The following is a 15,268-nucleotide window of genomic DNA, read 5'->3' as shown; positions in this document are numbered from 1 at the left end:
TACCAACAACAACAACGTGTATACATATAGGGCCTTTAACATAGTAAGAAAGTCCCAAGGCGCTTCATAGGAGCATAATCAGACAAAATTTGACACCGAGCCACATAAAAGATATTAGGACAGGTGAGAGAGATTTTAAGGAGTGAGTTGAAGGAGGAGAGAGAGGCAGAGAGGTTTAGCGAGGGAATTCCAGAGCTTTGGGCCTAGGCAACTGAAGGCATAGTTGCCAGTGGTGGAGCGGTAAATTGGGGAAGAGCAAGAAGCCAGAATTGGAGGAGCTTAGAGATCTTGGAGAGTTGTAGGGCTTGAGAAGGTTACAGAGAATAGGGAGGGGCGAGGCCATGGAGGGATTAGAACACAACGAAGAAAGCTCTTTGTAGAAAAAATGAACCCAGCAAGAGTCCAAACTTAAGGTCCTGCTGAGGTGACAAATGAGAATTTAGTAGTATATATATCAAATTGTAATTTTGTAGAATGAGTTTCCACTAAGATTTACTGGCATTAGGCACCCATTAAATTCAGTTTCTTAAATTAGAAAATAAACTTCCCAATGCAGGGAAGAAATCCTATAATGAGTTCAGCTAAACTCTCATCTGTGGGTATGTGCATTTATTGCTGGAAAAGCCTTTGCAAAAATGCTCATAGCTAACCAGACCACAGAAAGTGGATATCAGTTTACTTGAAAGGGATGTCAGCCTACTTTTACAGAAAACAGGGAGAAAAATTGAGAAAGTTGGAGATAAATTAGAGATGACAGTGAAAGTGTGTGAGAGCCATACATTGAAAGAAAGGAGACAAAGAGTGGAAGGCAACTCAAAAAACTTAAGAGGGTAACAAACAATTAGAGAATAGAAGACAAGTGGAGAGAAGAGAGGTACTATTTTTTTCCCATTTGTCTGTGAACTAGTACTGGAGACATCCACCCCCAGATGTTTTCTCCTTTTGTGACAACTTCAGAATACTTCTCTTTGGCTTTAGCTTTTTTTTTCTGTTACAATTTTCTCCATTTGAGTCCTTACGGTGCTACTTCTCATTGGAGTATGCTTCCATAGGCACTGGAAGCTTTATGTTTTGGGGAACGGTGGCATAGTGGTTATGTTACTGGACTAGTAATGCAGAGGTCTGGACACATGATCTGGAGACATGAGTCTCCAGATCATAAGTCCACCTTGGCAGCTGGGGAATTAAAATTGGGTTAATTAAATAAATCTGGAATAAAAAGCTAGGGTCAGTAATGGTGACCATGAAACTACCGGATTGTTGTAAAAACCCATCTGGTTTACTAATATCTTTTAGGGAAGGAAATCTGCCGTCCTTACCTGGCCTGGCCTATATGTGACTCCAGACCCACAGCAATGTGATTGACTCTTAACTGTCCTCTGAAATGGCCTAGCAAGCCATTCAGTTGTACCAAACTGCTACAAAGAAGTATAAAGAATAAAATTGGACAGACCACCTTCACCACATGAACTACAGCGGTTCAGGAACATCCCGTGAACGAATATAAAAAAAAAGTTAAGTTGCCCAAGTGGTTATTTTTCACATCTGAGCCTAAATGAATGTCAGCAAGTTATTTCCCATTAAGGTTGCCAACTCTGGTTGGACATACTCCAGGAGGTTTCATCACATGACGTTTTGCCTCCAGCTGCTCCGCCCCCACACTCTCGCCATTGGTAGCTCGACATGCCCATCCTCACGGTGCACCACCTTCCTACGCCAATCGGAAAGTGAATAGACTCTTCATTACCCAATTGGATGATTCTTAACTGTCAGTCAAACAGCCTTTTTTCCCCCGTGTCCAATATTTTTATAACGAGTAAACAAAAATGTTCAATAAAAAATGTTTCTAAATACAATTTTTTATTGTCCATATGATTTTTCTCCATGGTTGCTCGCAGCAGTGTCCTGAAGATTCGTTTTTAATTAGGAGCAGGAACAATGGTTGACTTTGTCCCTCCCTGGCCCAGGGGTACCCCAACTATTGTTCTGTCTAAGAACAGCTAACTCAGCATAGACTGGTGAAATCATTTTTAGATTTTTGAATTAAATATTGTTCTGGATTATTGCCATTGATCACTCAAGTAAATGAGCCCTATGACCTGGACTGTACCCTTTTCTACCCAATATTTAAACAACGGCATGAAACACTAATGATAAGAGTACCCTTACTCTATATACCCAGTACTGAAATATGATCATGGCACCATGTGAATTCAGTCTGAAATACTACCTTATTCAGATGATGAGGCACAGCTTCAAACTATCAACTGGTCTTTTTTAGATTGAGCAATAAACAGTTCTCACAGTGAGAACAATCAGTTTATGTACACTTTTTAAGTTACACAAAATAAATAAACAACTTGCTAGCTCTAAACATGGGCTCACTAACTAAGCTTTTCAAAGCTTAGCTTGTTCAAACTTTTAAGACACAGGCAGCTTCTTGTTGCAGCTGCAAAAACACAGCTCATCTTCTGCCTGAAGGTGGATGGAGAGAGAGAGATCTTGCAGTGAAAGAGGAGCTTCCCCAAAGATTTTGAAAAACCTTTTCTTGGCTAGAAATAAGACCATATTGCAGAATGGTAGCTACAAGTACCAAGAGAGCTGTGAATAGTTTGTACGATTTTTATTCCAGTACCATTTGCAATGATACTGGGAGGAGCTGTGCTGAAGTTTGCTACCAGTGTTGTTGAGATACATCAGAGTTGATTTTAAGTTGCTTTTATATTTGTTATGGGGTTCCAGGGGAAGTGGTGTCAGAAGGAGAGCAGTGCACTACAATCCCCTGTATATTTTACTGGGTGCTACTGTTCCTAATGAAAATCTGTTGCAAGCCAGAAACTTTCAATTCCCATTGCTGCAAGCGAGGAATCCCATATCCTCGCCATTGCTGGTAATGGATAATGGATACTTGATAACTTGCGTGACCCAGACCCACCAAGAGATGGCTATGTGCTGCTGTTGAAAAAAGAAAGGTCGGGCTATTTTTATTTCCAAGTGCAGCTGATGGCAGGGAAACCGTCTGCCCTTTTCTAATATAAAAGTACCTCTGTTGTCCTATTTTTTCACAGTCTGCAGCAAGATTCTTCGTGTAATGACAATTACCCTGTACTAGCCTCTGCACAGACATAATCAAGATTTGAGAAGGAAAATTTCACTGTGACGTCTTGAATGTAAACCAACTAGTGTGAGGGTCATGGAAGATTGTGAATATTTTGGTGTTGATGAGAAACGTTTGACACAGTGTTTATCCTGAGCAAATTCAAAACCTCTTGGTGGGGTGGGAGGTTAGTATTTGATCCAGTTTTACATGAGAATAACATAATTAACAACATTATACTGCAGACTTAAGAACTTTTATAATAGTGTTTTTTTATATCTGGTTGTGGGAGAGACCGTTCTGAACACTGATCCCCAACACCAACCCATTTGTTTATATAGACTGTCATCGCTCTCTCTAGGCCAGCTGGAAATAACTGTGGAGGGGAGCGGAGAGATGGCCTAGGAATCAACCCATCATGGCACATTTGTGCAGTATGATGCTCACAGCTGCTGAGGGCATGAAAGAAAGAATGCTGTTCATCTCATCATCCATTCTAATGAAGGACCCACCCTGAAATGTCAGCTTGTCTGTTCATTGTACAGATGCTGACTGACCTGCTGAGAGTTCTCGGCATTTTCGGTTTTCACTTCAGATTTTCAGTATCTGCAGTTTTTTTTTTGCTTTTTGGGCATAAAAGAAAGGCTAGATAAATAAGTGTGCCTTAAATTTGCCCAAATCATGAGATGCCTGAGAGCAAGAGTTAAAATAGAACAATGAAGTTCATTAGGGACAGCATCTAATGCTGTGCTTCTTTGGAGTTCAGTTTGCAGTTGCTTTTGCCACTGAGCTGCTTCTATGCTTCAGAACCAGCTCAGCACATTCATGAAGGAGTGAAGGTACGTGATAAGGTGGTTCTTAGTTAGACCTAGGGCAAACTGCATCTACATTGCCATCTGAATGCTGAAGGATAAGTCATTTATCTTAATGAAATACATCCAACAGTGGGAGAACTTTACTGTTAACATCAACTGCGCTTCGTTGAAATTAAAACAGCAATGAGAGATTCTAGTTATAAAGAAATGCTTGAAAAATTGGTTAACATAAAAGGGAGCCCAAAAATCTTCTATCGGCATGTAAACAGTAAGCAGGTAGTAAGAGGCGGGGTGGGGCCTATTAGGGACAAAGAAGGTGATATATGCTTAGAGGCGCAGGGCAAGGCTCGAACACTCAATGAGTACTTTGTATCGGTGTTTACTAAGGAGGTGGATGCTGACAAAATATCGGTAAAAGTGGAAAAGGAAGAAGCAAAGGAAGGGGTGAAAATTGATAGACAGAATGTACTAGAAAGGCTGGGTATACTTAGAGTGGATAAGTTGCCTGGTCCAGATGGCTTTCATCCCAGGTTGCTAAGGGAATTGGGGGAGGAGATAGCGGAAGCGCTTGCCATAATTTTCCAATATTCCCTAGATGCAGGGGTGATGCCTGAGATTGCACAGTGGCAAATGTGACACCATTGTTCAAGAAAGGGTGTAGGGACAATCCTAGTAACCACAGTTTAACATCAGTGGTGGGTAAAGTTTTAGAAACAATAATCAAGGAAAAAATTAACAGGCACTTGGAGAGGTTTAAGCTAATTAAGGAGAGCCAACACAGATTTGTAAAAGGCAGATCGTGTTTGACTAATCTAATTGAATTTTTTGATGAAGTAACAGGTGGGATTGATGAAGGGAATGCAATGGATGTTGTCTACATGGATTTTAGGAAGGCGTTTGACAAAGTACCACATAGAAGGCTGGTTAACAAAATTGAGGCTCATGGAATAGGTGGGTCAGTGGCAGCTTGTATAAGGAATTGGCTTAAGGACAGAAAACAACGAGTTGTGGTAAATGGCTATTTTTTAGACTGGAGGATGGTAGACAGTGGTGTTCCCCAAGGGTCAGTGCTGGGGCCACTGCTTTTTGTGATATATTTAAATGACCTGGATATTGGAATACAGAGTAGAATTTCTAAATTTGCCGATGATACCAAACCTGGGGGTGTGGCAAACAGTGAGGATGATACCAATCGACTGCAGCAGGACATAGAAAGGCTAGCAGAATGGGCAGACAAGTGGCAGATGGAATTTAATACAGAGAAATGTGAGGTGATGCATTTTGGAAGAAGGAACAGGGAGAGGCAGTATACACTTAATGGCACAGTTTTAAAGAGTGTGCAGGGACAGAGGGACTTGGGAATTAATGTGCATAGGTCCCTGAAGGTGGCAGGACAAATTGAGAGAGTGGTTAGCAAAGCATATGGGATCTTGGGCTTCATAAATAGAGATATTGAGTACAAAAGTAGAGATGTTATGCTGAACCTTTATAAAGCGCTGGTTAGGCCACAACTGGAGTATTGTGTCCAGTTCTGGTCACCGCACTTTAGGAAGGATGTGAAGGCCCTTGAAAGGGTGTAGAGGAGATTTACCAGAATGGTTCCGGGATGGTGGAATCTTGGCTACAAGGACAGGTTGGAGAAGCTGGATTTGTTTTCATTAGAGCAAAGGAGGTTGAGGGGTGATTTGATAAGAGGTGTACAAGATTATGATGGGTTTGGATAGGCTAGACAGGGAAAGGCTGTTCCCACTAGTTGATGGTACAAGGACTAGGGGACACAGATTTAAGATTTTGAGCAAGAGATACAGGGGGAATATGAGGAAAAACCTTTTTGCACAGCAAGTAGTGAGGACCTGGAACTTGCTGCCGACGGAAGTGGTGGAAGCGGAGACACTCAATGTTTTCAGGGGGAGACTGGATAGGCACTTGAGGGAAATAAATTTGCAGGGCTACGGAGATAGAGCGGGGGAATGGGACTGACTGGATCGCTCCACAGAGAGCTGGCACGAACTTGATGTGCCAAATGGCGGCCTCCTGTGCTGTTATGACTATGATTCTTCATTAGAACAGAAAAAGTTAAAGGGAGAATCTAATACTGGTTTTGAAAATTATGAATGGTTTTGAGAGGGTAAACAGTGAAAGATTGTTTTCACTGGCTGCTAAATTGGTAACTGAACATAGACTGAGAATTTTCTCCACATACAAGGATATTAGAACATGAAATGCTTTTCCACAAATAGGTATTGAGACACAGAGAGGGAGAAATTGAGTATAGCCCCGTTTGGGGCGCCAGCCTCGCCAGGGCGCTAAAAGTAGCGCCCCACAAGCATTCGCGGCTGCCCGCCGGAAATTGAGTGGTAGCGCCCCAAAGGGAAGCGCGGTGCTACCAGAGGCGCTCCGCATCCCTTTTGGGGCGCTGCGACTGAATATCGTGGTGCAACGTGCCGCAGCACCACACGCTGCGGCACGTCACGCTGCGGTATTGCAGGCCTTCCTCCCCTTCTTAAAGGGGAGGGGCCTTGTGCAGCGCGATTTGGGGCCCAGCTGGGCCCCCGAGGATCGGGAGTGCAGGCAGAAGAGCCCAGCACCGAAGAGAAGTGCCGGGCTCTTGGAACGCAGCCGGCACTCCACGGAGGGGGGGTGTTCAGGAGGCCGGGGACGGGAGCGCAGGCAGGTGCTGGCAGACGGCCAACAACAAAAATGGCCGCCCCGCCCCCCTGAACCGGTCGGACATAGCGTCCGGCGGTAAATCAGGGTGCGCTGCCAAATATCGTGGCCGGGGCGTCAGTGGGGCGCTGCGCACACCGATGACGTCATCGGTAGCGGCGCAGCGCTAACGGTTAGCGCCACCACTAATGTCCCGCAGAATTTAGCGGGAGGCATGGACAGTGCCGCGCCCGGGCGCCAGTTGGCTTGCGACCCACTTAGCGCCCTCTTAAGGCGCTAACAGGTGGCGCAGCCTACTGAATTTCTCCCCCAGACTATAACATTATTTAAAATGGAATTGGATAACTATTTGAAAAGCAAAAATATTAAAGGATAGGGGGCAAGAGCAGGGAACTCAGATTGGTGTTGGTTGATAGCTTCAGTTAAAGAAGAAGCAGTGCTGCAGGTGTGTTGGGCTGAAGACTTTCTGTGCTGTAATTTCTATGATGCTGTGACAAGTGACATCAGAATTTCAAATGCAAAAGCTAGTCATCAGTGTAAACACGGTTTTTAATTCTTGTTTCATTTCCCCTTTTTTGATGTATAAAGTGTAATGATATCAGCAAATAGTGATGGTATTTGCCTGTTTGATTATTTATGCCTGACCAGCAGAGGGCATGTGAGAGACCAGCAGTTTAGTTTTAGTTTCGTTTTAGATGGATCTCTAAGATGGTGTCTCCTGTAATGCTGTTAACTGAGTTGAACATACTTTAGATAAAAAGTCATTCTCTTTCATGAATGTGTCGTCATTGAACCCACATACAAATCAATACATGGTGTCAGAAGTGATTGAAAGAGATGAAGAGGAAAAATCTGAAGTTAAATCAGCTCTCCACATATTAGCAAGCCAAAAGAGAACATCGTTACTTACCTTTGGAGAATAGCTAACAAAGTGAAAAATGGTAGGATTACACCCACCGGCGAAGCTTCAGTTGACAGGTAATGTGGCTGAAAATTGGAGAAGGTTCAAACAATGTTTGGAGTTGTATTTATCAGCAATCGGAGCTGACGAGAAAAGTGATAAAATGAAAGCGTCAGTGTTCTTACATGTCGTGGGTGATGAAGCGCTGGAGGTGTATAATAACTTCACATTCGCTGCTGATGGAGACAAAATGAAGCTAGATAAAATAATGGAACAGTTTGAGGCCTACTGCATACCTAAACGTAACGTGACGTTTGAGAGGCACAGATTTTTCACGTGTACAGAAAACGGGTGAGACTATTGATCAGTATGTGACTGAACTGAGAAACCAAAGCAAAACATTTGAATTTGGGGGACTGACAGACTCGCTGATAAAAGACAGACTGGTGTATGGTATTCCAGATAATGGTCTAAGGGAAAGACTGCTAAGAGAGCAAAATCTAGACCTGGGAAAAGCCATAGCACTGTGTAGGGCTACAGAGACTGTGAAGTCGCAGGCAAAGGAGCTGTTTAGTGACAGTGGCTGCAACGTGGATGCAGTGAGTAAGAACGGACACAAACCGTTTAACAAAAAGAGCGCCAATGTGAAAAAAGAGGCGTGGCCAGCGAACAAAAATGAAAGGGACAATTGAAAGACATGTAGTCGATGCGGTACACAGCATACACCAAAAAAGTGTCCAGCATATGGTAAAACATGCAATAGTTGCAACAAAAACAACCATTATGCCCGTTGCTGCAAGAACCAAGTGCAACAAAGCAAGGTCCATGCAGCAGATGAAAGCGAGATAGAGGAGTTCTATGTGGATGTCGTGTCTGAAAACAAAAAAGAAAAAAGAGACTGGATGTTGACACTAAAAGTGAATGACATACACATTCCATTTAAATTGGATACTGGAGCACAAGTTAATGTGATATCAGAGACTGATTTTAAGAAAATTAGACCCAGACCAAAGATACATGGAATAAAAGTGAAAGTGACAGGATACTCAGGTACTGATATACCAGTGAAAGGAAGATGCATCGTCAAAGTGACACACAAGGACAGAGAGCACACGCTAGCATTAATCGTGGTGCCAAAGGATGTGCAAGCCATACTAGGTTTAATAGCCTGTGAGAGACTGAACCTGGTAAAGAGAGTCCTCGTTGTGGAAAGCGAAGGAGAGACAGTCTATGATGAACTCATGAAAGAGTACAATGACCTATTTCAGGGTCTAGGCTGCCTTCCAGGAGAACACACGATCAGAGTAGATAAAAGTATGCCAACGGTCATACATCCATGCAGAAAAGTTCCGTTTGCTCTTCAAAAGCAACTGAAGGCAGAGTTGGACAGGATGGAAAGCCTGAACGTGATTCAGAAGATAGGTGAATTCCCTCGTCGTTGTGGACAAAAAGAATGGAAAGCTCAGAATTTGCCTGGATCCAAGAGATCTAAACAGAGCAATAAAGAGAGAGCACTTCAAGCTTCCTACACGTGAGGAAATCATGTCACAGTTTGCAAATGCAAAGTATTTCAGCAAGTTAGATGCATCATCAGGATTTTGGCAGATGAAACTGGACGAGGCAAGTTCAAGACTGTGCACGTTCAACAGTCCATTTGGCAGATACAGATTCCTAAGGTTACCATTTGGCATTGCCTCAGCTCCTGAAGTGTATCACAAGACTATCCATATGATCTATGAGCACCTGGAGGGAGTTGATACATCAATGGATGACATCATAGTATGGGGAACCACGAGAACTGAGCATGACGAGAGACTGAAAAAAGTGCTGGAAGCAACAAGGAAAACAAACCTGAAGCTGAATAGAGTGAAATGCCAGCTCGGAGTGACAGAACTGACATTCGTGGGAGATATCCTTAGCAGTGAGGGCATCAGACCAGATCCCAGAAAGGTGTCCGCCATTGAGAATATGCCAAAGCCACAATGCAAAAAGGACGTGCAGAGGTTTAATGGAATGATCAACTACATGGGGAAATTCATATCCAACCTCTCAGAAAAGATTGCGCCACTGAGACAACTAACTGAAAAGAACATAGAATGGGAATGGAATCATGAGCATGAGAAGTCATGGAGCGATCTAAAGAAACTGCTCACAGAGGAACCAGTTCTGAGGTTTTATGACCCAGCGAGACCCATCAAGATATCATCAGATGCATCACAGAGTGGGCTCGGTGCCGTTCTTCTGCAAAAATATGACTACTGGCAACCTATTGCATATGCATCGCGCTCAATGACAGACGCGGAGACGCGATATGCTCAAATAGAAAAGGAGCTGCTCAGCATCACATACGCCTGTGAAAGATTTCACCAGTTTGTGTCAGGACAAGCAATCAGTGTAGAGACTGACCATAAGCCCTTGATTGCATTGTTCCAAAAGCCACTAAATAGCTGTCCGCTTAGAATACAAAGAATGATGATCAGGCTGCAACGCTATACACTGAATGTTGCGTACACACCGGGTAAGCTGATGTATACAGCAGACACGTTGTCCAGAGCTGTTGACCCAAGTGAGCCCGCAAACACCACAATGGATGAAAAAGTGAACGCCTACGTGGACATGATCACAAGTGCACTGCCCATAGCAGATGCAAAAATGGAGCTCATAAAGACTGAGACAAACAAAGATGAAACAATGAGACGACTGAGGAAAAGCATCTTGGATGGATGGCCCAACATGAAGCAAGACTGCTCACCTGACATGGCAGAGTACTGGAACTGCAGGGCGGAAATATCAGTGGTCGAAGACATCATCGACAAAGGAAGTAAAATAGTTATCCCAAAGAGTCTGAGAAAAGAGATGCTAAAAAGGATCCATGGAGGACATCTGGGAATCGAAAAGTGTAAGAAAAGAGCACGAGAGGTGATTTACTGGCCACGAATCAACCAAGATGTGACAAATGAGGTGTCAAACTGCACAATATGCCTGAAATATCGAGCAGCAATCCGGTAGAACCACTAAAACCACACCCAGCGCCAGACAGACCTTACCAGAAGGTAGGCGCTGACCTATTCGTATGTCAAGGGAAGGACTATCTTGTAGTCACAGACTATTACTCCCTGTATCCAGAGGTTTGTAGACTGTGCACCACCACTGCAGATGCTGTGATAACATGTATTACAGCCATATTCTCCAGACATGGCGTGGCAAGCGAGGTCTTCACAGACAACGGACCCCAGTTTTACAATGCAAGTTTCCGACACTTTGCCAAAGAGTGGGACTTTGTCCACACAACGTCAAGTCCTCACTTTCCACAGTCCAATGGACTAGTGGAAAAATCGGTCCAGACAGTGAAAAGACTGATGTACAAGGCAAAAGACAGTGGAACTGACTTCTACCAGAGCATGCTTGTATACCGCACAACGCCGCTCGAGTGTGGTATGTCACCAGCCCAACTCCTTATGGGACGTCTGCTAAGGTCAAACCTACCCATCCCGGAGAACCTCCTGAAAACAAAAGAGGGGGAGAAAGTGAGGAAGTTCAAAGAACAACAGAAAGAAAAGCAAAAGTACTACTATGACAGAGGAACACAAAACCTACCTGAACTCCACACTGGTGACCAAGTAAGGTTGAAAGACAAAACAAACACATGGACTCAGAAGGGAACTGTCCTGAGTGAAGTCCAACCAAGATCATACACCATTCAGACAGATGAGGGTGCTGTTCTGCGAAGAAATCGTCGAGATCTTCTCATGGGACCAGCCACAGCAAGTCAAAAGACTGATACTGTTGAACAACCTGATCACACAGCTGAGAAACCATCATCTGAGGCAACAACTCAGATTCAAGGACAATCAATCAGAAAATCCTCAAGACGCGTGAAGCCTCCTGAGAGACTCATTGAGCAAGTTTAAGGACTATTGTTATAGAAGGAAGTAATGTTATCTTATTCTCTCCAAGTTCTAGTGTATTTTCATATTTCATGTGAACACACAAAACAAGGTTAAAAAACCTTGATCATGATAATGATAATGTAAGTTCATTAAGTGTTACAGTTAAAATGCAGATTCATACAAAGAAAACATGTTGTTAGATAAAAGTAAAATACTTTTGTTTTAAGAAAGGGAGATGTAATGATATCAGCAAATAGTGATGGTATTTGCCTGTTTGATTATGATGCCTTACCAGCATATTTGCCTGTTTGATTATTTATGCCTGACCAGCAGAGGGCATGTGAGAGACAAGCAGTTTAGTTTTAGTTTCGTTTTAGATGGATCTCTAAGATGGTGTCTCCTGTAATGCTGTTAACTGAGTTGAACATACTTTAGATAAAAAGTCATTCTCTTTCATGAATGTGTCGTCATTGAACCCACAGACAAATCAATACATAAAGCAGGACTGAAAATAAAGCTGTAACTACAGTTTAAAAATTAAATGAAAACATTGAACTGTGGCTCTATTCCAGGCAGTCGTCTTGTGGGAACGTGGGTTCCTAACTAAAAGACTGAGTTCTACTCAGGCGATCAAACAAAACGAACTTTAATGGAACAAACAGGCTTTAACAAGAAACTGCAGGATAACATCGAATGTAGGTCTGCTCTCTCTGGAGGCTCCACGAGGACTGCCCCTGCAGTCCCGTGGCTGACGTCATGACGTTCTCCCGCCAGTGGGGAATCACGTGATGAACGGCGTGACGTCATTACGTTTTAGCCGCGCTGTTAAAGGAACCACACTCTGTACAGTTAAACAGCATAAATAAAGATACAGACTCAGGCTGTAGCTAACCTGTTGTTAAAGGAATTATATACAAACGATCTGAGTCCTTTGGTGGCTCCGCCACATGCGCCCCCCCAGAATTGTCTTTAACAGCAAAAGTGAGACGTCGAGGAGGCCTGACAAGTCTGTCCGAGCGACTTCGGTAACCCTGCAGAGGAAGCTGATGGACGGTGGTCGAGCTGGCGGGCGGTTGTGGTTGAGCTGGCATGGCGAGTGTGGTCGAGCTGGCGGGCGGCTGTGGTTGATCTGGCACGACGGCTGCGGGCAGTCGGCCACGGTTCGGCGGTTGAGCGACGACGACTGGGCGGTCCAGGTCCAGGTGAGCCGGCTTCAATCGGTCCACCGAAATGTGATCCGGCTTTCCTCCGATGTCGACCGAAAAGGATTTGTCTCTGGATTCGATGACGCGGAAAGGACCAGTGTAAGGGGGCTTGAGCGGATCCCGGTGAGCGTCGTGGCGGATAAATACATACTCGGCGTTCTTCAGCTCCGCTGGCACGTGGGAGCTCTGTAGGCCGTGATTTGATGTAGGCACCGGAGCGAAGCATCTGGCTGCTTCCTGGTGGCTGATGAGTTGCTGGGAGGCGGACCATGGCTCTGTGGGAGAATGGAGGAAATCCCCTGGTACTCGGAGCGGCTGGCCGTAAACGAGTTCGGCCGAGGACGATTGCAGGTCTTCTTTGGGCGCCGTACGAAGACCCAAAATGACCCATGGCAGTCTGTCCACCCATCCCGCACCTTGAAGACTGGCCCGTAGGGCGGCTTTAAGCGACCTGTGGAATCGCTCGCAAAGGCCGTTCACCTGTGGATGATAGGCGGTGGTGCGATGAAGTTTGGGGCTGAGCCCCTGAGCTACAGCGTTCCAGAGCTCCGAGGAAAATTGTGGCCCACGATCGGAAGAGATGTCCGCCGGTACCCCGAAACGAGCAACCCAACAGGAGATGAAAGCTCTAGCGACGTCTGCCGAAGTGGTGGAAACCAAAGGAATTGCCTCTGGCCACCTAGTGGTGCGGTCCACCATGGTGAGGAGATGCGTATAACCATGAGAAGGCGGAAGTGGCCCCACAACGTCCACATGCACGTGGTCGAAACGACGCTCCGTAACAGCTAACGGAGCCACTGGAGCTTTTACATGACGCTGGACCTTGGCCTTCTGGCAGACCACACAGGTGTTGGCCTAGTCACGGACATCGAGGTGGATACCCTTCCAGACGAACTTTGCCGACATTAGCCGTTGTGAAGCCTTCATACCAGGGTGCGACAACCCGTGTATGGCGTCAAACACCTTCCGGCGCCATGCGACTGGCACGATCGGTCGGGGAACGCCCATGGAGACGTCGCAAAGGAGCGTGGTGCCTGTGGCCTGGAAACTGACGTCGGTCGCTTGGAAACTAGAGGGGACGGTTCTGTATGATTGGACCTCTGGGTCCGAGGCCTGATCCGCAGCCATGAGGGCGTAGTCAATCCCCAGGTGAACCGCATGGACCGTCGCGCGGGAGAGGCAATCCGCCACCAGGTTGTCTTTACCAGACACATGTTGAATGTCCGTGGTAAATTCAGAAATAAACGTCGGGTGACGTTGTTGACGAGCTGACCACGGTTCGGCGGTCTTGGCCATGGCGAACGTTAGAGGCTTGTGGTCGACAAAAGCCGTGAAGGGACGTCCTTCTAATAAGAACCAGAAATGGCGAATGGCTAGAAAAAGGGCCAGCAACTCTCGATCGAAGGTGCTGTATTTTCTTTCATTTTTCCATAGTTGACGGCTGAAAAACGCCAGCGGTTGCCAAGTGCCGTTCACCCACTGCTCCTGCACTGCGCCGATGGCGTAGTCTGACGCGTCTGTGGTAAGGGCGATGGTGGCACCTGGAAGTGGGTGCGCCAGCATGGTTGCGTTGGCCAAAGCGCTCTTGGTGTTGACGAACGCCTGGTCCATCTCAGCCGTCCAGCTGATTGGATCCTTACCGGACTTGCCCTTGAGGGCCCTGTACAAAGGCTGCATTAGCTGAACCGCCTTAGGGGCGAATCGGTGATAGAAATTGACTATCCCCAGGAACTCTTGCAGGGCCTTGACGGTTGGCGGGCGCGGGAAAGAGGTAACAGCTTCCACCTTTGTCAGTAAGGGGACGGCGCCATCTGATGTTATGCGGTGTCCCAAGAAATTGATCCGCTGCAGGCCGAACTGGCACTTGGCCGGGTTGTTGATCAAACCGTGCTGGCTGAGGCATGTAAAGAGGGTACGCAAATGGCAGATGTGCTCTTCCTTGCTAGCGCTGGCGATGAGAATGTTGTCAAGGTAGACGAAGATGAAGTTTAGGTCTCGGAGCACGGAGTCCATTAAGCGCTGGCAAGCCTGTGCCGCGTTCTTCAAGCCAAACGGCATCCGCAGGAACTCAAAAAGGCTGAAAGGGGTGATGACTGCAGTTTTCGGGACATCTTGCGGGTGCACGGGAACCTGGTGATACCCCCGGACGAGGTCGACTTTAGAAAAGATAGAATTTCCCGCCAAATGGGCCGAGAAATCCTGAATATGCGGGATCGGGTACCGATCAGGAGTAGTAGCGTCGTTCAGACATCGGTAGCCACCGCATGGCCGCCAGCCGCCGCCCGGTTTCGGAACAATGTGGAGAGGCGAAGACCAGGGACTATTCGACCGGCGAATAATCCCCAGCCGCTCCATCGTGTCGAACTCCGCTTTCGCAGCTGCGAGCTTGCCGGGTTCAAGCCTTCTAGCCCGTGCATAAACCGGGGAGCCAGTAGTGGTGATATGATGTTCAACACCATGCTTCGTGGCCGAGGAGGAGAAAGTTGGCCTTGTCAGCTCCGAGAACTCTCCGAGGAGCCGAGTGAAGTCACCCAGAGAAGGGAACGCGCAGGCGATAGAGTGCGCCACGGTGGTACCGTGGTGGCACGGAATCGAGTGGAAGGTGGCCGCGTTGATCAACCGGCGGTGCCGGACATCGACGAGGAGGCCATTGGCACACAGAAAATCCGCCCCTAGGATGGCCTGCGAGACTG

The sequence above is a fragment of the Somniosus microcephalus genome, chromosome 5 (assembly GCF_052327205.1).
Source record: "Somniosus microcephalus isolate GS21.2 chromosome 5, FLI_Smic_1.0, whole genome shotgun sequence".
NCBI lineage: Eukaryota > Metazoa > Chordata > Chondrichthyes > Squaliformes > Somniosidae > Somniosus > Somniosus microcephalus.
Note: the sequence above shows the minus strand (reverse complement) of the source record.